Source organism: Tympanuchus pallidicinctus, unplaced genomic scaffold (genome assembly GCF_026119805.1).
Source record: "Tympanuchus pallidicinctus isolate F22 unplaced genomic scaffold, pur_lepc_1.0 scaffold2, whole genome shotgun sequence".
In the NCBI taxonomy this organism is placed as follows: Eukaryota; Metazoa; Chordata; class Aves; order Galliformes; family Phasianidae; genus Tympanuchus; species Tympanuchus pallidicinctus.
Genome location: NW_026294721.1, coordinates 28,434,210 through 28,458,675, shown reverse-complemented (window position 1 = coordinate 28,458,675; position 24,466 = coordinate 28,434,210). Strand labels below are relative to the sequence as shown.

The 24,466-nt window shown below is 33.1% G+C and overlaps 1 long non-coding RNA gene across 1 annotated transcript in view; it reads left to right on the top strand.

Annotated features, from left to right (window-relative positions):
* Positions 1–11,840, top strand: part of LOC128080585 (uncharacterized) — a 74,485-nt gene extending 62,645 nt beyond the window's left edge. Inside the window, exons 4-5 of the long non-coding RNA XR_008206792.1 lie at positions 11,232–11,285; positions 11,693–11,840. This is a non-coding gene — a long non-coding RNA (uncharacterized LOC128080585). The remainder of the gene's footprint in view (positions 1–11,231; positions 11,286–11,692) is intronic.
* Positions 11,841–24,466: the final 12,626 nt, after the last annotated feature.

The following is a 24,466-nucleotide window of genomic DNA, read 5'->3' as shown; positions in this document are numbered from 1 at the left end:
TACTCCCTATCCTATATAATTGTTGTTTCTGCTTAGAAAGAAAAAAAATTACTAATTGTAATTATTTAGAAAGATTTTTGACCTTATGAACACTTCCTAAAGACAGTGTGCTTTGGAATAAAACTATGTGTCATTGTTAGAGTTTCTAAACTTATGTATTACATTGCAAAATAGCAGTGATTTAGAGAATGAGATTATAACTCCAGTCTACATGACATATAATTAAATGTGATTTCATTATGTTTGTGGAGTGGTCTCTACTACTTCTCTGAGGAAAAGGGATTTCCTTCTTAAAATTTCAGAAGAAAGGCTGTAAAACTTATGATCTGTGTAAAATCTGTGTTCTTGTGTAAAACTGCATGCTTGCCCTAGCAGTCTTCCCTGTTTTAATAACTTTGAAGCAAGGCTACAATTTAAATTAAAAATTATTCTTTTTCTTTCCTTTTCTATTGAAGTTCACATAGTAGATCAAAAAAAGTCTTATAAATTATAAAAAATGATTCAAAAAATTTATTAGCTATTGGACAATAAATTAATATGTAGATTATCATTTGAAATATTATAAACTTGCATTTTCTCTTACAGTGGCCTATATACATACAATTTTTGTCAGTTATGTAGTCCTAAATATCATGACTGAAATTATGAAATTACTGTACAGGTAGTGCTGTATGTACTATACATGTAGTTCAAAACATTTAATCCATTTAATCCCATTCAATCCCAAGAGTTGAGGCTTTCTTATTCTGACTTACAGTTTTCTGATGTTTTACCTTTCTGTATAAGCTGAAACAGTTATCCAGTCTTAATTATTTAGAACTAAATTTGCTGATGATTGTAAAAACATCGATACGGTTTTGTAACCATAGTAAAAAACACATACATATTCAACATTAATTAAGCATCAAAAATGTAATATTAGAAGTTTCTATGATGGATATACACCATTAGTTGCTCTAGCAGTTACATCAAAGAAATAAAAAATTGAGGGGGAGAGAGAGGATATGTTATATCCTCAACTGTCATATTTTAATCTCTATGTAACCTTCTGTAGTAACGATGATATTGCTGTCCTTTATGCAACAAACATTTAAGCTTACATATAACTAACAATCTGCTCATGTGATTTACTCTCTTTTCTCTGTCTCCGCAGAGGTCTAAATTAACTTTACTAACATTTACACTAAAAACCATTGTTTTATGACTTGACTATGAGCAGCTGCTAGGAATATGTGATACTACATTTTCGAAAGTAATTAAGATTTGTCAGAATTGTGTTTGAGACGTGTATAAAATAATCAGAAGCTCTATGAAACTCTCAGGAAGAGACAATAGTTTAGAGCTGAAAAAATATTGTGGAATTTTATAATAGTTTTAATGCTTGGCTACAGTGGCTTAGCCCACAGCATCATTCCTGAATATATTAAGGTACTGAAAGATTTAATGACTGAGTGAAGATTTTAGATTAAATTGTATTTTATCACATTCATGTGTGTAATTGTGTGAGCATGCATAGCCTTGGTTGCAAAGAAGAGCTCAAAACCACAGCTGAGTCACTGAATGCCTTTCTGTCAGGTCTGCTCAAGGAGGGGTGAAAAGAGCAGTCTCCTATTCTAACAAAATACATTGGTTAGTGGTGGTGATGCTCTTTTTTTTTCCTTTCTAATTTAAATTGTTTCTTGCACTTTGTAAAGTCATTTGTAATGCTGCGTGAAATTGACCATGAATCAGAGAACTATTCTAATCCAAAATGAGATCATTTTTTCTAAGTAGGAATAGGAAAATTCATCAACTTTTTTTATTTTTTTTAAACAGGACTAGCATGAACTTGTGCAGCACCAGCTTTTGTTAGCTGGTTTCATACCTGAATCTTTCAAACTGAGAATAATGTCCACCACCTGCACTAACTGTTGACATAAAACAGCAACATGCTTCTGCTTGGTTTGGGCTGAAAAATGCATGCCCAGAATCTGGCTTGGCTTACTTAGTTACTTCCATAGATACAATCTTCAGAGGAAAATTTGCCTTTGGTTTTACTTATGAGTATATACTACCACTAGTAGGAAAACTTCAAACATGAACTTAAGACCTAAATTTTTGGACCAAGAGGGTGGAGCTTTTGGGATCCAGGGGCAAGTCTCTGCTTCTCGTGAATGATTATACTCCATTTTTTTACCTGAAGTAAATTTGAACAGCCTCTGCAAGAACCCAGTTTATTCCCTGTAGCCTCAGTTTGTAATAGATATTTTGCTACTTACAATTTCAGGAGAACAGCACCTATTGGATGCCTTTTTTACCAGCCTTTGCTGTATTGTAGAGGGTCCAATTCTGAAGAGACATGAAGGAATTGTGCTTTGTGTAATTTTTTTCCTCTAATGAATGCCTGAATATTCATTCATGAATAGAGAAAGAATACAAAATAGGCTGAGCGTGACTGAAAGCAAAATGAAATACTCATAGAAATACTCTGGGTGTGATTCTCCTAATTCAACACTTATATTGATATTCTTATTGAAAAGTTGAAGATGAAGTATTCTTACCTAATTTCTTTGCCAAGATTCCAATGTTGCCTTCAGCAATATTCCTTAAAATAGAAAAAGAAGCAAAAGAGCTTGTTACTGTTTTTATTTACAATATAAAAAAAAATAATAAAGAAAATATTTATTTCATGTTTTATTCATGAGCTAAATGTTATAAATTTTTTGTTCTAATAATATATAGCTTTCTGTTTCATTCTAACAGTTTCCTTTATTTATAATCATGAAAGGTAAAATATAAAAATGCAAGAATTAAAAAATATGTGATTAGCATAATGAATGTACTGATCAATCTTGATTCAGAAATTCCCTCTTTTCCCTGTCAATAGGTATAATTATCTTGTATTCAAAGTAAATTGTAATGGCAGAAGGAACACCCATTCGGTGGCTTTTGCATTTTATTTCAAGTGAAATGACTGGCTATAAACAAAGTTACTCCTTTTCTATCTTCTTTATTAATTACAAGTCTGTTTTCAAAGTTGTAATATTTCATAGTCATTATAGCAATAATTTTTAACAGGAATAAAGAAATAAAAAAAATTAACCAAAATTTTATTTTCATGTGTCAAACAAAACCCTGCTTTCCCAGGGTTCTGAATGGATCTGAATCCATTTCTATATGTTGAAATAAGAATGAAAGAAAGAAAAGTTGGTCTTCTATTTTTCCCAAATGACCTTTACTGACAGCTGTACTGTCAGTATGATCCAAGAAAAAAATCTTGACAAAAAATAACTGTGGATTTGATTCCACAACACAGCCAGATTTGTTGCATTCAAAATAATGCTTATGGCATTCAAAAATGAGAATACCAGGGAGAAAGTGACTAATTATTTCCACTGTGACTTAATTAAGAGGAAAGTCTTTTGATTTCTCTAGTTTGCTTTTAATATCCCCTTGTTGGTGTAATACTCTTAGTACATCATTTTTCCCTGTATCAGTCATAAAAAAATAAGTAAAAAATATGGTGAGGGAGAAGGAGGGAATCGTAAGAATATACAAAAAGAATTATGAAATCTTTTTTGAAGCAAACTTCTTAACTTATAAAATTAATTCAAGTGTCTAACAGATGCAAAATCAAATCTATGAGCCCTTAATGTGGATTCAATATTAAAAACTTTAACTAAGCTATGCTTTACATTATATGGACTTCTTTTAAGTAACTGAAATTGTCTTTACAAGAAAATAAATTTTGCCAAAAGCAAGAGTGTCAATACCTCAGTTTTAATTACTGTCAATGATTAAAAATCTGGCAAAGATTATTCTTTTACTTAAAAGTATTAAGGCTCTATCAAATTAGCATCTGGTTCTTGCAAGTCAACATGTAAAGCAGATTAGCAGATTATAAAATTGTATATACAATTTTTTTTTTTTTTTTTTTTTTTTTGGTAGAGGAGATCTTCCTTTTCCTTTCTATTTTTAAAAATTAATGTGTTCACAATCAACCTTCAGTGATTCTCAGTTTAACTCATTTGAATTAATAAGTTGTCAGCCTGTTACTTCAGAACATAGTTTCTCTTTTTTTTTTCCTCTATTTTTATAATTTAACCTGGTTTTTGTTCAACTGTCTTCTTGATTTAGCCACCTCTTTGCAGGTTATAAAAATGTTTTCTGTTTTTCTGTCAAATAGCATGAATAATCAGAGAGTAAGAAAGTATGTTTTCATACTTACACTTTTATTCCAAAAGAACAGGAAGACTTCTCAGGATACTAATTCCTCCTAAGTGAATTGTGAATGAAATTCATAATGGGATAGGTCTTTCGGTTTTCAAAAAAATTTGTTATTTTCTTCTATTACAACTTTACTTTAAGAACAGAGTTTAGTAGTACTGTCTTGAATTCCATAACTATTTTTTGCTAGAGATTCTTATCCAACAAAAATCCCAGTTCAAAAACATAATTTTAAAGTGCCTATTTGATGAAGTACTGCCTATTGTGTGAGTATAATCCAACAGGTAAAGCAGAGACTGAGAAAGCCCATATATTTTTCTTAATGTAGGCTTGGGCCTAGAGACTGTCTGTGAGTTATTTACTTTTCCGTTCTGAGTCAGTTTTCTCACCTACTGGAATATGAAAAGTGTCCTTCTTTTGTGAAATTTTTAATAATTTACAAGGGAAAGACATTACATAAATAATAATTATCTAGTCACAACACTATATAACAGGATAAAGTTACAGAACCACATTTCAGACTTATTTGTAGTCCTTCACCTATCAAGGTATGATTCATTTTCCAATCACAAGATAGATGATGTGGAAGTATTTCTCATAAGCCACAAACACATCTGATGAATTATGCTGCAGTGTTTCCCACACTGTCAGTGTTTTGGAATGATATTTCCCAATTAAGATCAGACAAAATCATGTTAAGTGGAATAAAAGAAAGTGAAATAATACTCTGATAAATAATATTGGATTAGAATCAGTATGGATTTTCATCATGGTGGAAGGTCTTCAGAATTTCTCTGTTATACGGGCTGCTAGTTGGAAAAAAAATAGATTGCCTTAAAAATGGTTTGATTTTCTTAGTTAAAACAGTATCTCTAATTGTGATTGTACTTAGATACATACATATGTATATGTAGGTGACATGTTGATGTGGTTTTTCTTAGTTATTTCCTTAGTATCATGAATTAACTTCCTCATTTTAAGCATTTTTTTAAAAAAAAGTTTGTTGAACTTTGTGCTTATGATAGAATATTCACTTTGTCTTGTAGTTCACTATATTTTACAGTCAACCACAGTTTCTGCTGGAAGAACAGGATCTGCAGTTCGGATCTCAAAAGCTTTCATCATAAACTTGCTAAGGTGCCTGCCTTTCTCTTTGTGCTGGCCTGAGAGATTTATTTTCTGCTCTAGTGACCAAGGAACAGCATTGAATTTCTTTTTCCTGAGTTTTTCCTTCAAGGAGTAGAGTCAAAATTCGAAGCTGGAATTCAACCAATAGGTTGTGGTTCATTATGCTCTGGCTAGTACTCTGTCTCTCTCCTTGATCAGTGAATCACATACTCTTTTTTTTCTCACGTTTTATTTACTTTTTTTTTTTTTTTCTTGGTGTAGGAGCCCGTGTGTGGGTTGTTTTGCTTGTTTGTTGTTTCTGCTTGGTTCTGTTGGAATCTTTCATTGATCAAGGTGCCTTCAGCTTTATAGCACTTTTAGAGAGGAAATGTGAAAACTTTCCATGCTATCTACATGTTGAAAACACAATACTGTCAAGTAAAAACACACCCTTCTGAATTTTAAAGTGGAGGTTTAGCACAGGCATGCAACAGTCCGCTCATCATTACTGTCTGGAATGTTATATGAGTGGAGGTTGCATTTTCTTGCTTGCTTTTTAAAATTGTAATAAGCTATTATTAGCTTTTGTTGTGAGGGATCATAATGGGAAAAAAATAAATGGAATTAGATGTTTTGGTACTGATTTCAATACGATGCAAATTACAGGTGGTTAGATCACAATACTTCCTGGAGGGAATTCAAGAGGTTATGCAGCCGATGTCTATCCAACTGCTGAAAAGCAGGATCAATTAGATTTAGATGGAATCTGATGGATATTTCTAAAGCCTAGTCTCAAACACATCTGGTGCTGGAAATGACAAAACTCCCAGAAGCACGATCCAGGCTTTACCTTACTTCCCTATCATTAATATTCTTTTGTTAATATCTCCTTCCATTAATTTAAGAAAATTTCTGTTCTTCATATTCACATAAGTGTATAGGTTAATTCCTTCCCCTTCTCTGAAGTATTTATTTGAATATTTTTTCTTTTCTCCCTGTATCTCAGTTTCTCCCATTTAGATTAAGTTTTCCAGTCTCTTTTTCAGTATTCTGCAATACATCTAAAATATTGCAATATAAAATAAAATCTGCAATATTCTAAAAACCTCTCATATTTGTGACTGTCGTGTTGACTCTCTTACTCTCCCCATTCTTCAGATATATTTTCCCAAACTGGACACAAAAACATCCAGTTTGTCCTTATCAGTGATGTCCATATCAAAGAATTTTTACACTTTTGTTTACATGTGACAATCCAAGGAAGGTTTAGTTGGCTGATTGCAAAAACATGATTCCTCGGTCTTCATCCTCTCCTTATTAAGACATAATAATAATAATAATAATAGAATAGAATAATATAACTACTATATCTATCCCTCTCAGATCCTATTGTCTACAAATCTGTCCAACCTTTAGTAAGTTCTGGACTGTCCATCCGTTATTAAGTTCTACTCTGAATTATTTGTCAGGCTATATATACAATCTGTCACATTTAATTCTGTCTTTCAGAATATTTGTAATTATTTCTTGAGTTCACAGACCAATCTATTATTTAAAATATTGAGTAGGCATTAAGACATGAATGCAGGAGGCTAGAGCTATGAAGAAATTCATGTGCCATCTTGTTCAGAGTGAACCATTCCTAGAGCACTTTTCCCTAGTTCTGAAGCTACGCTATTCAGCCAGATCATGTTTTCACATGCTTACGTGGATGTTGCATCTTAAAAAAAAAAAGTCTTGAAGATCTGTAGTTTCACCAGCCAATTCATTAAGTTTCCATGTTCATCAGGCTATGATGAATCTGGAATTAAGAAAATTTATAAGCATTTATAAATTTTTTCTCTCCTTCTTTACCAAGGACAAGATAGTACTCTTATCTCTGGTTGTATTCATCAAACATGATCTTTTCAGAAAGAAAAATACTGAAAAAAGGTTATTTTCCACTCAGAACAAATCCTTTTCTGTCCTTCCTCATGTCATTAATGTTCTTAAAATCATTTCTTATGATTCTTCACAACTCTAGTTAATTTTTATATTGTTTTGTGTTTCTGCTTATCTGATTTTGTCTATTCCTTTTTTTTTCTTCCTTATTAATGGCTTGACTTTGCTTCCACTTTCTGTTAACTTTCTTCCTGTATCTGAAATCCACAATGAGCTTGTTGTTTAACCTGTTTCCTAAAATATTATTTTTTCTCCAAACTGGGATAATCTGTAGTTGTTCCCCAAATAATGCTTTTCTGAAGAGCTGCTGGCTCACCCATCTCATCAAACAGCATCTCATTATTTTAGTTTGTCAAAATCTGCCTGCCTAGCTTAGTGTTTGCCATTTTACCGCTCTATTTCCCTTCTGTCTTGAAGATTTTTTAAAAATTATTATGTTATTTATTTATTATTGCTATTGTCTCCTACACCATCTTTCTGCTGGATATTTAACTTATTTCATTTCACCATCTGATAATATACATATAGTAATCTCAATAGTGTGTACATAATAATCTCAAATGACTTTTTAAAAAATTCATTCTGTGCTTTTCTTGCATAATGTCACATCAAAAAATGTTTTTCAACAACTTACAGAAAGTAAGTGAGTTGTTCTCTGTTTTCTTCCTAACAGTTATGGGGTAGTTGCTGTCTTCCATTTTCCAATTTTTGTCTTCTACAGAATTTAGACAGCTAATAAAATAAACTTTACCCACTTCTTCAAATTGAAGTTTCTTAGTATGAATGTTCTTTACAGTCACTACTTAGTTTTTTCTTCTATCTGTATCTACACTCACAGTATAAGGACACATGAGGGTAATTGTCAGCATGTCCTGCTAAAAATGCTCAGAGTTGATGGTCCGTTAGAAAGACAAAAAATTTTGGAGGAAAAAACCTACATATATGTAATTTTCTTATGCCTTGTCTTGAATCTTGTTCCTTAATGTTCTTGTTTAGGAGGAATGCCCTTTTAAAATAAATGTGCTCTTTCTTCCTACTGAAATATATCCATGGAAAAAATATTTATTAATTTGGTCTTGAAACTTTAATGGGCTGAAGTATCACTGAAGTGCTTCATGTAACTCTTGCACATTTGAAGAGGATTTTGAATTTTATTTCTTATTGCTGTACTCACAGTTTTGTTTCATGTTCTTTCATTTGACTGATTGTGTCTTCTTATGCATCCAGGTCAGAACTTATAAATGTCACAATAAGGAAATTTCGTGATGAATTTCCTCCGACATCAGAGAAAATAAATAGCTTAGCTGTTTACTTCTGAAAAAAGTGGGTTAGTTTGTTCCAGTGTCTTTTATACTATATATAGCTATTATATTAGGTATCTGATAATTTACATATGTGCAAAGACTATGTAAATGAAGGAAAAGAGAAAAATCTCAACGTAAATTTCATTTGAAGACCATAACGATAGTTGCGTAAGTTTACAGGCTTGATTCCATAACCATATACATGGAAATAAAGTCCTTGATGTAAAAATAATGTTAAAAAAAAGGAGCTCCACATAAGATTTAAGAAACTATGAACAAAGTTATAGATTTTTTTTTTTTTCATCAGAAACAAGCCGTTTTTCTCTAAAATGTATCCACTTCTTTTTAAAAATATGATGTAGAATATAGCTCATTTAGTGCTTGCATTCAGGACATATTTTGACAATGCTTTTAGACATATATTTTAACTCTTAGGTTAGTCCTAAAGTGGTTTCCAACTGAGAATATCCTATGATTCTAGAAATTTTTTAAAGTCTACAAAATTCCGAGAGTCATAAAACCCCTTACTTTTATACTGATCTTTTTTTCCTTGAGAATTTCACACATTTTATCATCCTAAATTTCAGACCAGGGCTGGAATTGAATGACATGAATTAAATTTTGCTGCCCTTGAAGTAATGAAACAGTTCATTCTGGCTTATACAAATTGAAGAAGGACAAAATGCTTGGGAATTCAGATTGTTTGGGAATCAAAACTGTGGCTGTCCTTTAAACAGACAGCCAATGAATTATACATTTAATATGACATACTTTCATTGGCTATCATTTTCTCTCACATCTGTCAAGGAGAAGCCTAGTTTATTCATAATGATTATACCAGTTCCAATTAAGAGTTCAGTTTGATTTACACCACTTTGAAATGCTGTATACAAATGTTTCTTTTTACATCTGCATCCTTTTACAACAGCTTTGTAATGGTGATAGATCATTAGTTGTATAGTGTTTGGTTAGGCTTGGACACTGATGTTTAAAAATACATCAAAAAATAATACTAAAAATGCTTAATTTGTTGAAGAAAAACATGATGGTTAAGTTGTTTGAATTGGAGAAACCTAAGTCAAAGTTCATCAAACTTGAGAGTTAATTTTTCAAAACAGATGTTTTCATGAGATTTATTTAAGAATGAGAATGGTAAGTAGTCTATCAGAGTAAGTGTATATAGTTCATGGAATACTGTTGCTCAGTTATTTTATGTTGTAAGTACTAGACCAACATTGAAATTATTTTTTATTTAAAGAGCTGTTGTTAGTCTGCATTTTCTCACCATTGTTTAAAAAAAATTGTTCAGATTTTAACAAATCTGTACTAAATAGTACTGATAGTACTAAATGTACTAATAGTACTAAAAACAAATATCTTCAATTTCTATAAATTAAATATGCACTACCCATGAATATCTCTTCTTCCATAAACCCTGTTCATCTATTCATTCCTCATTCCACTATTCCGATTTGCCTCTCTCTGTGCCTAAATTCATGGAGCTTTCGTCTCCAACACTTTGATTACTTTAGTAAGTACTAGGATTTGGTGGTTTTGGATGGCTATAGCTGTGAATATGCACAGTAGTGCGCAGTTTATTTTGATGTTTTGAAAGGGTCGCCATTCTGTTTTCCTGTCTGTCTAGAAAAAAAAAAAAAGCTAGGTCACAGAGATTGCATTGATGCAGTAGCTTTCATCTAATTAAAGTCTGGGATCTGGGGAATAGCATTGTTTTGTAGTTAGGAAAATCACTGGTAGTTGCTGAAAATTCTCACTAAGTTCAACAGACATTTGACCTCGTTGCAAATTCTTCTGTTGGAGCAGCTGATGTGATATGTATAAGGCCATGATGGAGGAAAAGGAGCTAGGAGATATTTTTTCCTTAGAGACTCTGTTGTAATAGGGTCAGATGTCTTTTATCAGCACTTGGTAAAAGTCTGCTTGTTTACCACACTTATTTTGATATTAGAGAATAAAATAATAAGTAGAATTGTCTTTTGCATTTTTTTATGCTTATTTCACCCTTATGTGTGTAAACACAAGTAATTCCATTGCAAATGCTACAGTGTAAACAAGATGTAGAAAAGGAAGTTAACAGCATGTTTTGGAGAAACATGAGAATCCTGCATAATCTAAATGACATTCAAACATGCCTGTGTGGACAAAGAAATTTAAATATCTCTACTTTTGCAGGTCTGGATATTGTTTATTATTTTCAGATCTGGAGTTAGGATAGGAAAATCATCATTTTGAAACTTTTTTTTTTTTTAAAGCACTATTTCAGTGAAGTGATGGGTTACCCTGGCTTTCCAGATGACTCATACACTATTGAGTACCATATCTGAATTTGGTGCTAGAACAAGGTGGCTCTTCTTATGGTTGGATTCTATTTTCATCCAACAACAGGGTTAAGATTTATATTTCCCAAGTGTCTGAAGAGAACTTTCTGACAATAAGCAATGATATGATGCCTTTAATTGTACGAGGTAAGTCTTTTCAAGTTCTTGTACTGTTTCATTGTTGGTCTTACAAAGACAAAAGAAGTTTTCAAATGTAATGATTGTTTTGGCTGGTAGCAATAATTTATGAACAGTTAATTATCAAAGTTAACACTTCCATTTTCCCTTGTACTATTTGATGATTAAATTAGAAATCTTCTCTTTTTTTAATTAGGGAATTAAAACTCTACAGATGGGAGGTGTTATCTTATTTTTTCTGATCCTTCAGGTAAGATAATTAGGTTTTCTATTCAATGTTAATCACAGAGTTATGGTATTTCTTGACTATTGCTATGCATCAATTAAATCTCAAATAGCATGGATTAATTCTTGTGTTGCTAATGGCAATATAGACATTTTTATAGTAAGTATGCTTTATTTTTATTAAGCAAGGGTGAAATTGAGCTAAATGCACAAGAAAAGAAACATTTTAAAAGGCTGAAGATCATTGAACGAGTGGGAGGAGAGTTTAAAGCCATGTTTTGTACTGGAAAAATCTGTATCTCCAGACATTGGCAAAATATATAACATCTTTTTATACTTTCACATACATTATGGTCTAAAATTGTTAGTCACAATTCCTGAGATGCTTCAACATTCTAAGAAATACATAATTTTTTCTCTATTTCTTTATAGAATTTCTAAATCCAGTGATTCACGGAATCACAGAATCACAAGGCTGGAAAGAACCTACAAGATCATCTAGTCCAGCTGTCCTCCTAACACCGTTACTACCACTAAGCTACTAAACCATATCTTGTAGATTCAATACAGTGCTACCCTAGGTATGGGAAGTATTATATTATTTCTTTTATGCTACAGGTTTCCTGAAATGATTTTTCTTTTCTGTAAAATTCAAATGTCCTCAGTGCCAGAACTGAAGGTTGTTTGCTTTGATATTACTAAGTTGAATTTGAGATGTTAGTTAAGACTGTGACTAGGAAGACCATCTTTATGACTTTATTTTTATTTTCTTCTCATCTTGGCATTTATTTCTATTATATAACTGTCTTTTACAAGCATATACTCTATAACTGCTGCTTCTCATTTCTTCTGTGACCATCACCTGAGCTATAATGCTTTATGCTGCAACTAGTATGAGATGCTCCTGTCCAAGTTGGAATTCACTGTGTGCTTCTGATTTACTGATGACTTGGTTTCAGTTTTTTTCTGTGATTCTATTTTCTTACTTCATCAAGCTAGTACAGTATCACCTTTCAGATTCTGCTAGTTTTTCTGCTTCCTTCTGGAGTTGCCTGTGACCATATATTTCATACTTAAGTTCCAAATGCGCTTCAAGGGTTCAATAAGTTTGAAAATACCATGAAGGTGCGGAGTTTTAACTGAACTGAAAGATTGTAGTCCAGGTTTGGCAGTGCCTATCAAGAGTGATTGAAGATGACTAGAGATTTAGATTGCAAGGATTTTTATTCCTGACCATCTTCTTTCATACATGTCTATTTTCAGCATCCTTTTTCAGTTTTGTATAGCCATACTCCATTTTATAAGGCTGCATAAGTATGGCTACACAGCTATTGATTCCCTACTGTGAGTTACTTTAGATGCTCTTTTCTTCGTGAGCATACAGCCGTCTTTTGATACCTTTCAGAGATGCATCCTTTTAGGGAGGAATTAATTCGGAGGAAGAACTAACATCAGAGAAGAACAGGCTACTGTGAGTGAACTGGACCAGACTAAGTAGCCAAGAAAGTAGGCAGAGGAAGAGGATAGAAAAGATCTTGTCAGATAGAAAGGTGGAAATGTTTGGAGTCTTGGGAATGTCTGACTTGGTTTTACACCAGTGTTCTCCCATTCTCCTCTAATACTTCTATTATTGTTTTTTTTTATTTTATTTTTTACATGCTTTTCACAGAATCACAGAATTGTAGGGGTTGGAAGGGACCTCCAGAGATCATCGAGTCCAACCCCCCTGCCAAAGCAGGTTCCCTATAGCAGGTCACACAGGTAGGCATCCAGGCAGGTCTTGAACATCTCCAGAGAAGGAGTCTCCACCACCTCCCTGGGCAGCCTGTTCCAGTGCTCCGTCACCTCACTGTAAAGAAGTTCTTGCGCATGTTTGTGCGGAACTTCCTATGCTGCAGTTTCCGGCCGTTTCCCCTTGTCCTGTCTCCACTCACCACTGAAATTTTCAAATTCTTAATTTTCCTACGTGAATGATAAATGTAACTGCATTCTTGGAGTAAGTGCCACAGTGGAGTGGGTTTTCTTTCCAGTTACAGAAGAGGAAAATTATTACAAGATCTTTCTTTTGCAGTAATTGCAAAATAATTTCGTAGACTAAAGTGATTTAGACAGAACTTTAAAAAAGATTCTAAACGTATTCCTTAGAGCCCCTGGATACTCCAAAACTGGCTCAACACTTCTCTTATCTTCAGTTCTGTATATACACATGCAAACAAAGTTTATATTTATCTCACACTGTAATGTGTGAGACTTACATGTATAGTATGTGTGTTATATATTTACAGCTTTAGAATAGTCCCTGAGGGAGTGTCCGTTTTGGAGAGGTTCCTCTAGGGGAAGATTATTTTATTCTGAGCATCCGTTGCCTCTCCTGTTCCATTGTATTTTTCCTTATTTCTGCCAGTAATAGTGGCTTTGAAGCCCTGATTCAGAGAAACCTAATGAGATCTTGGAGTACACTCTCACTTCACAAGAAATTTAATGCAGCCCTACAGTAATCAATTCAAATTTAATTTCTTTTTCTTTACAGTACAGATCAAGAAATCTAAAAGCTACTTATTTGCTCTTGGTCTGTTGTTATCTCCTAACCTGAGTGTCATAATACAGAGTGGTAAAAGAAGAAAAGATTTCAAAAACATCATCATGGGAACTAGCTTTTTTTCATGGGAAGTTTTGACTTTCTGATTCCTTGGGCTTACTCCTGGATTGTTGACTGCTCACAGCCAACTTGTGTTGATTAGGAAGTCACAAATAAAAGAGCTATAAGAACCTTCTGAGGTGTAGAAACTGCCCTTAAATATAAGCTTTGTTGTAATCCTACAAAAAAAACCTTTCTTTGTGCAGGAGATGTCTAGATGCAAGGGAAATCACTCTACTTGTGCTGTCTTGCCATTGTCTGAAATGGACAAGTGACATCTGGAGCTGAATGTGTCAGTGAGACAAATTCAAAGTTGTGACACATATCAATTAAAAGATGGTTCCCTCCCCAAAGCACCAAGTCAGCTGTAGAGCAGCTCAAGAAACATAGAATGCATAAATCCTCATTTTTCATTTGTAGTTTTAATGTCGAGGTTAATACAAACATCTGAATTACATGCAGATTTCTGATAAAAATATTCCCACATTGTGTGTATATACAAAATTGCACAACAGCTAGCACATTTGTGTCTTGTACAGCGTAGTTATTCCTTCTGTGTGCACTGCCAGAGTTTGACTTTTTCTGTCATTTTAATAATGTATTGTATTCACATGGTTGCGTGAATCTAGCTTCCTCTAGATAGCTGAGAAGTCATTTCATATTCTATGGAGAACTCTGCAAGAAACACTGAAGTGACAATTGCTCATTTTCAAATATGAGCTGAATGCACTATCATCAGAAGTTTCATTGGTATAGATATCACAATTTCAATTTTGTTAGAATAAAACGTAAGTTGAAATATTTCACGTCCAGATCTAAGAACATGGAAAGGCACAGTGTAAAAGAAAGGCAAGAAAATTGATGAAGAAATTTAATTAACCTAAATATTGTTTATTGGGCTGTAAAATGTGATGCGTAGTAACTAAAACTGTATTTAGCCTATTAATTTGAAGATCAGTAACTTTGATTTCCACTCCTAAGCACTTACACTGTTCACAACTGCTGTAAAATGAAGCCATTCCATCTATTGTAACTTCCAGGAAAGGGTCAAAAAAAAAAAAAAAAGAAAATCATTGAATAGGAGGAGCTTTAGCTAAAGGTTGGACAAAACTGTACTAAAAACCTTAGTAATTAGTTACTAGGAGATGTCTTCTGAGTTGATGTCTATCACACGTTTCACTTTACCTTTCTAAACAACCATTGCAGCACTTAGAGATCACCTAGAGCAAATTCGAAGTGAATGGTCTTTCTACCCTGCATATCTGTAATAATTTTACTCAAAAAGATTATTGGCTCTTGAGAGGTGATGAGATCATCACTGAAATGAGATGTATTTAAATCCATCAATATGAGTTTTTTTTTTTTTTTTTTTTTTTTTTTAAGACCATAATACTTTAAAAGTTGCTTTCTATGTCTTATTTATCAACTTCAGTTCTGTTAAACATTCTTGTGGACTGACTGAGCATTTGAATACTTCATATTCAGTGACATCTTCCTGTGTTTTCTCAGGAAAGCAACAAAAATTCCATCACCCCTCTTCATTCTTCTTGCTTCACAGTTAAACTCCTTTCCCAATAGACATTAATATTTCCCAATAAGACAAAATTTTCAGGTGTGGAACTTTGTTTAACGCAGTAGGCTCCACATACAATATTAATTGGAATATATTTCCCAGTCTTGATAAATAAGAATAGAAGAGATGAGTTAGTAACTAGGCTAGAAGGCTTACTAGGCCCATGAATCAAGTGGTAACAATCTTAGCATAATGATTTTTCTGAAGTCCAACCAAGGCTGGTCTGTTCTATGACTGCTTTGAGTATCATATCTTCCTGACAATTAATCACAATCAATTTTAGTGAAGTATGTCAGTAGTATATTGCTACTTGCTTGTTGTATCACCATCATTATCATTGTTCCCTACGTCTTTAGAAAATTTTATAATAGGAAAAGATATCAGGATAGTCTTAAAATCTAGAAAATATTCTATGTTGTTCCTGATTTCACCTGAATAACATTCTGCATAACCGGAGCGAGATGATTTGTGATTTTATGTTGCATTTCTCAGATTTTGCTTCAAGACAGCTTCTTACTTGTAGAGTAATTACTGGAAAAAAATTACATAAGGCATGTTCAAAGGTATCTTAACGCTAAAATCCAAAACTAGAGAGTAACAAATTTTGAAAAGCCCTTCAGGTTGGTGAAGTAATTCAGTTTTTCATGATTTTCACATTTGTCCCCGTGTTAAAAATGCTCATAAAATCTTACAATGAATCACTAGACAAACCTGCTCTTTTTGTGTTCAGCGTAGATCAATAACTAATTGCAATGACCCATAATGTTTTGTCATACAAATGATAAACTATTGAAGATTGAACCATTTTTACATCAAAGATTCCTTTTGGCAGATCATGATCAGCAAATCACTGACTTGGATATATTCCTCCGTCTCCCTCCCTACCTGTGGTGTGATAGCGTTTAGAAGTTTAGAAATTTAACTTCTTCCTAAAGTATTGAAAATGTTTTACTGGAGGGTGCTGAAAACGTTACAAGCTTTTACAGTACTGTTAATCTAATAACTATATTTCTTATGTTCTGTTAATCACTCTATGATGTTGCATTAATAGAAAATGTTGGATTTCAATAAATGAATATTTAAATGCATCTCTCTAAGTACTCATATAAGGCTGCTCACAATAATATCAAAACACCTTACAAAGGCAGTTTCAGGTGAAGATAATTAAGCAGGCAATTATTTTCAGCTTTGTCAAAATAAACTGCAATTTGGAATTCAGGTGAGTTTATTAAAAACTCATTGCTTTTTACTTTTGAAGTTCTGTTTACTTGGCAATGTTCCCTCATTCATTGATGTTTGTAGCTAGTGTTAGGCTTGTCTCACTCAATTGAAGACAAAATTCCCATTACAGTGAGATTGATGGACTGCTGAAACCTGTTTATTAATTTCCACATGGGGTAGTTTAGACCAATATCTGAATCTAAAAGTACCTGATAGAAGACCAGTGTTACCACAGATGAAACTTCGACTGTATTTATTAGGTTTGGGTTTTTGTTAGACTTCCGTTCTATTGTAAGCCTTTCAAACACATTAGTCATTATTCTCAAGTCCTGTAAGGGTGTTGTATATTATGGTTTTTGAAATCAGTGATGCTACAGTATTGACGGAGAGGGATGTCAATCCTATTCTCAAAAGGCAGAAAATGTGATTTTATTGAAAGCAGATAGAAAATGCTAACAAATCTCTTCATCTCAAGGTCAAAGAGATAAAGGAATTACATTTTATTTTGGTACTATATTGCAATTTTATGACTGAAAATGAAATAGTGCTAATGAAGAGCAATGACACAAACTGAGCTCTTCACTAATCTGAATATAAGTTTTAATATTCACTGTAGTTCAGAGTGGATCTAAGCCATATAGGCCTATTGTTTGTTAGTTTCATCTTGTGCTTATTTTTACTATAATGAGAAGCAGAGTGGAAATAGACTTGAAATTTACAATCATCTTAGAACCTTAGAAACATTGCAATTAAATTTTCATCTGCCTTTTATTTTTTTCCTGTTTTTCTTACTTGTTGAGCAGTTTTCTCTTATCAGCTTCTAACTTTCAGTGCAACTGACTTCAACATTCTGCTTCGAACACATTCTCATCTGTACAGAAAACTCACTGGTGTTAGGGTTTTATAAAAAAAAAAAAAAAGAGAGCTTTTAAAAGGAAGCACGCTCTTATGCATTGATTTATTGATTACTCAGAAACAGTTGCTATTTATTCATAAGTAAATCAGCAGAATCTTAAAAGTTGAGAGCTAATATTACACTCCTACAATAGCTAAATTTTGATGAATATATTGTAGATTAATGGCATTATAAAACATGAAATTACCCTACAGAAAAGTATGTTTGGGATTCTAAATTAAAGACTTACTGTTTTCTTGAGGTGGTGACCTTAGCAGGATGGTGGAACTGCGATGAACATAACTGGGGAAACATTTTCTCACTACTTCACAAGTAGCAGATTTTTCCAACCAAAGTTCAGAATTCTAATTGCTGCTACTGTATGAATAATCTAATGCAGGGTAACAGAACACCCTTCGAAGCAACATATATTGGATGAATGACTTGATAAGATCTTGCATGTCTTGCTTCTACTGAAGGATCTCTCTGCTCCTGGAAGTATCCCAACACAATTAAATTTTTCCTTCTTTAACTACTTCAAAACACTTTTAAATGTTTTGACTGTACACTTCTTCATTCTTATGCCACTTAGTCTAGAATCTCAGTCAAGCCAAACCTTACTTTCTGGTTACACCGACCTTAGGACAATTGTACTTTTCACTCCTGCTGAAATTCATAATAAAAAAATGCTTTATAGATCCAGATGTGGATCCACTTTGACAACAAGCTCTAACACATAAGAAAGAAACAATGGAATGAAACAGTGAATAAAAAGATAGCAATTTTAATACTATATATTTTTTGGTGTTATCCTCTTGGCTATTCTATAAATTATTTCTGTTTCTAAATGAAGATCTCCTTCCATCACCCTTATTTTCCAGCCTCTATGCAGTGAAAGATAACTTCAGAGAAGTAGGAGAGTTGTCAGGAAAGAATTTGCTACTGAATATGTTATATAGCCTTCACGTATGGAACACTCCATTTCCTGAAAAACAAGAACTTTTTATCATCTCAATTTTTTCCATCCCATCTTCCAAGGAATGTTTAAAACTTTGACTTTGAGGTGAAAAGTGAAAAAGCAGATGATTTAAGCAATTTTTTTAAAATTATTATTTAAAGGAAGAAAAAGAACTATTAACCTTTGCAAAAAAGACCATCATTATTAGAGGAAAAATATTCTTTGCATCTGGAAAAAAGCTTCTCTGAAGATAATCATATCAGAATCATTTAATCCAGCCTTAGGACTTGAACAGTGAAACACATGAAAGTCCAAGCTCTAAAAATCATTTTTATGCCTTTTTTTTTTCTGTACTCTTTTCTGCATTTTAAGCATGTTATGCATTTTATGCATTTTTCTGCATTAAACTTTTACTCACTTTTAACAGATATAACAGTTGTGTAGCTTAGTGATAAATTTGCTTGTTGGTCATAGTATGTCTGTTAGGAATCACTGGTTCTGTGATGTTAGCATTTGCTATATTAAGCAGTACTCATTCTTCTGTACTTAGTAAGAAAAGATTTTATGATCATACTGAGTGGTCTATGTTTTAACATGGAAGTAGTAGTATAGATGCAATAATCATCTTTCCTCCCAAGCTAACTAAATGTAAAAAACAGTGACTCACAGTTTTAAAGGGAGAAACTTCACTTATTTTCCCTCTGAAGCTCCTCCCATTAAATGCCTGACTTCATAGGAAATGCTAAGTTTACAGTCTTTCTTCTGAGGAGAAGACAGTGTACAAAGGCTGCCCATTGGCTTGCCACAAGAAAGTGGCAAATAACATCAGTTGTGGACTTCTCAGACGGTGTCAAAATGTTGATTGCCAGGCTGCTAGTCTGCCTGTTTCTTAGTGGCTCAAGTACAAGCTAATGTTTATTAATATTTTTCAAAATTCTCAAAATAATTCATAATTTTGTTCTAATTCTAGAATATAATTATATTCCAGAAGTAAACTCCATTCTCATTCTCTCAGAGATAAGCTTTCTTCAACACCTGTAGCAATAGACATTTGATTTATATCAAGTAATATACTTTTAATTACATATTTAGTGGAGTGTTTCTTATTATCGAAACTTTGGATTCTAAGAAAAAATTCTAGCAGTAACTCTGGCATAGATAATCAATAAATGTGTCTGCAAAAACTTGTACATTTCTTGTCAATTGAAACAGGCTTTCTGTTATATCTCTGGATATGATTTAAGTTTTCCTAAGACTTTTTCTGCTTTTTCCAGCTGTTGGAAATGGCTTTCTACCACATTTCAGCACAAAGTTTTCTCCAGTAACTTTTTAAGTAATTTGAACATTGTTTTCAAGAAGTTCACTTAACTCTGAGAGTCAAAATCAAATAAAATATACTGAAATCACAGAAGTAAAATGTTCTGTTTGGATAGAGATATGATGTGGTACAATGAGATTTTAATTTGCTATCCTATTTAAGACAGAGGCAGTATTTGAAAAATAAGCTTTCCTTGCGTGCCAATACTAGTTCTCATTGAACAGCAGTCATGAGATCAAAGATCACGGTGGACTGATTTTCATTTACCGTACAGTTTAATAAAAAACCACCAGTTGGGATGTCCTAAATGACAGGTTTTTTCACTTTTCTGAAGACTTACACTTAATATAAACTTAGTATATCCCTAAAACACTCACTAAAACAAAGGAAAAAATAATTTCCAGTGAAAATTGCTCCTTATTTTCATTGTGATGTCAGCATATGAATATATGCATGTCTATACATATACACACAAATATAAAACAAATGCTACTTACAAATTACATATATAGGAATAAAATATTTGTCATTATTGATGGATGTTTTACCTTTAGTTTTCTGCTAAACTGACCCACAATCCATGTGAAAATATCTGTTGATGTTACAGTTCAATAGGGAATTTTGTTTCATAACAAAATAATGAAAAAAACACTTCTATAGAATAAACTGATACATGGATGTTTTCTTACATAACAGTGTACAATCAATAGGTATACAGAGATTAGGCTAAGTAGGATTATCACCGTGGAAAGACAATAAACGAAAAATGCTCACCAATGTTGTAGGCTCACAAAAAAACTCCACAAGAAGCAATCTCTAGAAACAGACCCTTCCTCAGCGGCAGTCAGCACTTAAATGGGATCCAGGAGAGGTGGAACTAGATTCCACCCTTTCTGGTTGTACAGGTGAATTGCCTTCACCTGCGCTCCCGCAGCTGACTCATTGCTTGCCTCAGGTGGTCAATCAGAGGTTTAGGCCCTCATCAACAGGTCATCAATGATGTCAGAGGTGGATGTTGATGATATGACAGTAGAGGTCAAACCTTCCCACCAATATGCCATATAAATTTTGTTTTTGTGCAACTGATGGCAGCAGAGTGGCAGTCTGACAAAATGGGTCTAACTTGGAAATGCACATGAAGCAAAGGGCTGAAATTGAATTTCACCAATTGATATTCATGGATGCTTGCTGGACATTTCTGGAAACCAAGCAGTGAATGATAGCACAGTGAGGCAGTGGGTGCTGTGTTTTAGCAATGGTGACAGCAGCTCAGCCCCTCTGGTACAGATTCTTACAAACACAGTATGCAGCCACTTGTTCATGGCTGGCAAAAGTATATATCTACTGGTGTTGACTACACTGAAAAATAGTGCAGTGTAGCTGAGAATTTGTTCTATCAATTACTTTCATTGTGCTCTTTGAATCTGTTGCAGTTACCTTGGAAAAAAAATAGGAGGCATTATTTCCAGAGCAACCTCAGTAAAAGGAAAATGACAGGCGACGCTTGTTTTATTCTGTTTTTCCCCTAAATAAATTACATAAGAAATGGACCAACAAACAAGTTTAGTGTCAGAAATGCAATAAAAATAAGATAAATTTTACCACAGAAAATAACTTGCAATACAAACGGTACAGAAATACAAGGCATAAATTTATAGTGTACAATTAATCAAATATTTTTATTTTCTAACATAAAAAGTAGCATATAAAAGATAACAAGGTAGAAACCAACATGAATATTAACTTTTTAGCCAGTAACAGCATCTGATCAGTAAAGGCAATTTATTTTCATCTCAAAGAGAATTCCAAAAGATCCATTTGTTTTTGTTCCAAAGTAGAACAAAAATTTTTGTTACAGGTCTTAGAAGCAAATCATTCAGTTACAATGCTTTTGTAAAATTGAAATATTTCATTAAGATTTTGGCATATGGTAAGAAGGTTTCAAAATAAACATGGATTTTATTCTGAAAAGAGGAAGCAGTAGTTTCATATAATAAAAAGTTTTTGTTTTTTCTTTTAAACAAATCTTTAGCTTCTACCTGATTTTCAATGCTGATTATTCATGGCTTTCTATCTGCAAATCCTAATTCATTTTCATATTGGCAAAGTAAGATCTTCCTAATTTTACTAGTCATTTGCCAAGTCAGAAATGATGATGTATAAAGACAGTATCAGTTTTTAATAGAATCAAGAAGAAAAGACATCTACATAATAGAAAGAAATCTCATATTTTATTACAGAGATTGAATGTTATTCATAATTCTCCTGCTTTAGTGACCATCTTCTTCAAAATTCAAACAGATTACAAAAGGAACTACAGAGCAACTACTAGGAAAGATAAGATTGCTGAAGTTCAAGGACCATAGCATCACAAGTACAGTCAAAATATTCTTCTGCACTCTCCAAGTTTGATCCAAAGATGAGAAACAGGTGAATGCTGAGAGGATAAATGAAACAAATCCATTTAAGATTATAGAATATTCGTGGGACAATCCTGAATCCTTTAGCGTTACTTTGGTGGGGTCTGTATAGTCTCTGACAACTGGAGGGAAGTCAAATCAAGCTAAAATTAAGATATATGATTCAAAGATAAAAACGGCTGTTATTTACATGGAAGGAAATAGTTGCCGAAACAAAACTATACATATAGATCAGATACAAAGTCTCTATATACAAATATACAATTTGAAATACAGACAAAAAAATTTGGCTCTATATGCCAGATATAACAACATGATGATATGGAATAGCCAGAATGTATATTAAAGATACATTAATTTTTTAATGTATTAAATTTACATGCACTAAAGGACAGTTCTTAAAAAGGTTTTAATATGAAAAAAACAGAAAAATAAAAGTATTTAGACAAAATTGTTATTACACTGCAGAAAAGATCTTTCAGATGATGATTCATTGTTCAAGAGTTCAGTAACAGACCATGGGAAAAAAAATAAGTATTTTTGTATAACACTTCATTTTACTGATTAAAATATATATGATCCTAAGCCACTGCTAATAATGACTTTGTTATGGCTGTGCTCAGGAATTTGGTTTCTCCTTTAAGACTCTCTTGATTTTTTGACAATATTTATCCTTAGTACCTCATCTCTTTATTAGTCTGACATCTAGAGAACTATGACAAAAAGTGAAAATGTACATGTTTTCTAAAAAATTAAAGGGTTCAAAGTCCTTTTTAGCTTCCTAAACAATGAGAGAGAAAAGGGGAAAATATTCCATATCTCTCATTGGACACATGCAAATGTTGAATTCAGACTGCAAAATTTATTAGGGTAAAAAGGGTTTTTCTTATGTTTAGACAGAATTTCCTGAAATTCCTGTATAGAATTCAGAAGAGAAAGTCAATCTGCATTTAAGGGTAGATGCAATAATAGGTGCGTACTATCTAACATAAAGATGTATGCATTTAATTTAGTGCAAAGTGTCAAAATTATTGCCATTAATTTGTCATTTGAGGAAAGATGCTTCTTTCACAAACAGAATAGGAAAAAATCAGGGTAAAGAGTAGTGAGAACAGCTCTTATAGAATCATTTTTTTCCTTAATATAATAACGATGCTATTTACTGAAATGACACTTTTGAAGTGTAAACAAAACACATTTTCCAAACATACTTTCTAAACTTCAAATGATAAAACACTGTCACTTTACATGCTTCTAAACAGCTGGAATGCAAATGTCTCATCATCTCTTTTCAGTAGTTTTCAGATTATGGTTTCCAGGTATTTGGCAATTTACCATGGTAATGAAAATGCTGGAGCTTGGGAATGTGCCATGAAATTGCACTAGAATATATTATAATTGCTTGTAATGGGAATAATAACAAATAAGTATGAAAAATATATTTTCAATCTACTAGAAGTTAGGGCAATGTTAATTTCTTTATCTTTTCCCTGTTTTTCTTTGCAACTCATTTTTTTGATAGGGAACTAATTTGTCTTCAAACAGAACTTACCAGCAACAAGCTCCATGCAGTGAGATGAGGCATTACAATGCTAAAACCAGACAGCAGTTGTGTCCTGGTGACACATTAATTTTATTATACTTCATTCCAATACTTCTACCTAGATAGAACCCTCTTCAACCCTCTGCACCAGAGTTTTTCATGTATACTGTGGTGTAAGTTAATCAGGCTTGCATACATTTGTTTACAGACTTTCATTTTCGAGGGCTTTTAAAGAGTTATAAGGACAATAAAACTGTTTGCAATTCCTTTCAGTATTGTTTGTTACAGAAATATAGAAATGTTGCCTATGGCAGAGCATGAGAGCCAAAAAGAATCACAGAATCACAGAATCACAGAATCACCCGGGTTGGAAGGGACCTCAAGGATCATGTAGTTCCAACCCCCCTGCCTAGCAGGGCCACCAAACATACACATTCAGATCAGGTTGCCCAGGACCCCATCCAACCTGGCCTTAAACACGTCCAAGGACGGGGCATCCACAACCTCCCTGGGCAGCCCGTTCCAGGGCCTAACCACTCTCCTTGTGAAGAACTTCCCCCTAACATCCAACCTAAATCTTTCCTCCTTCAACTTGGATCCATTTCCCCTAGTCCTGCTGTTGTCAGCCCTTCTGAAGAGT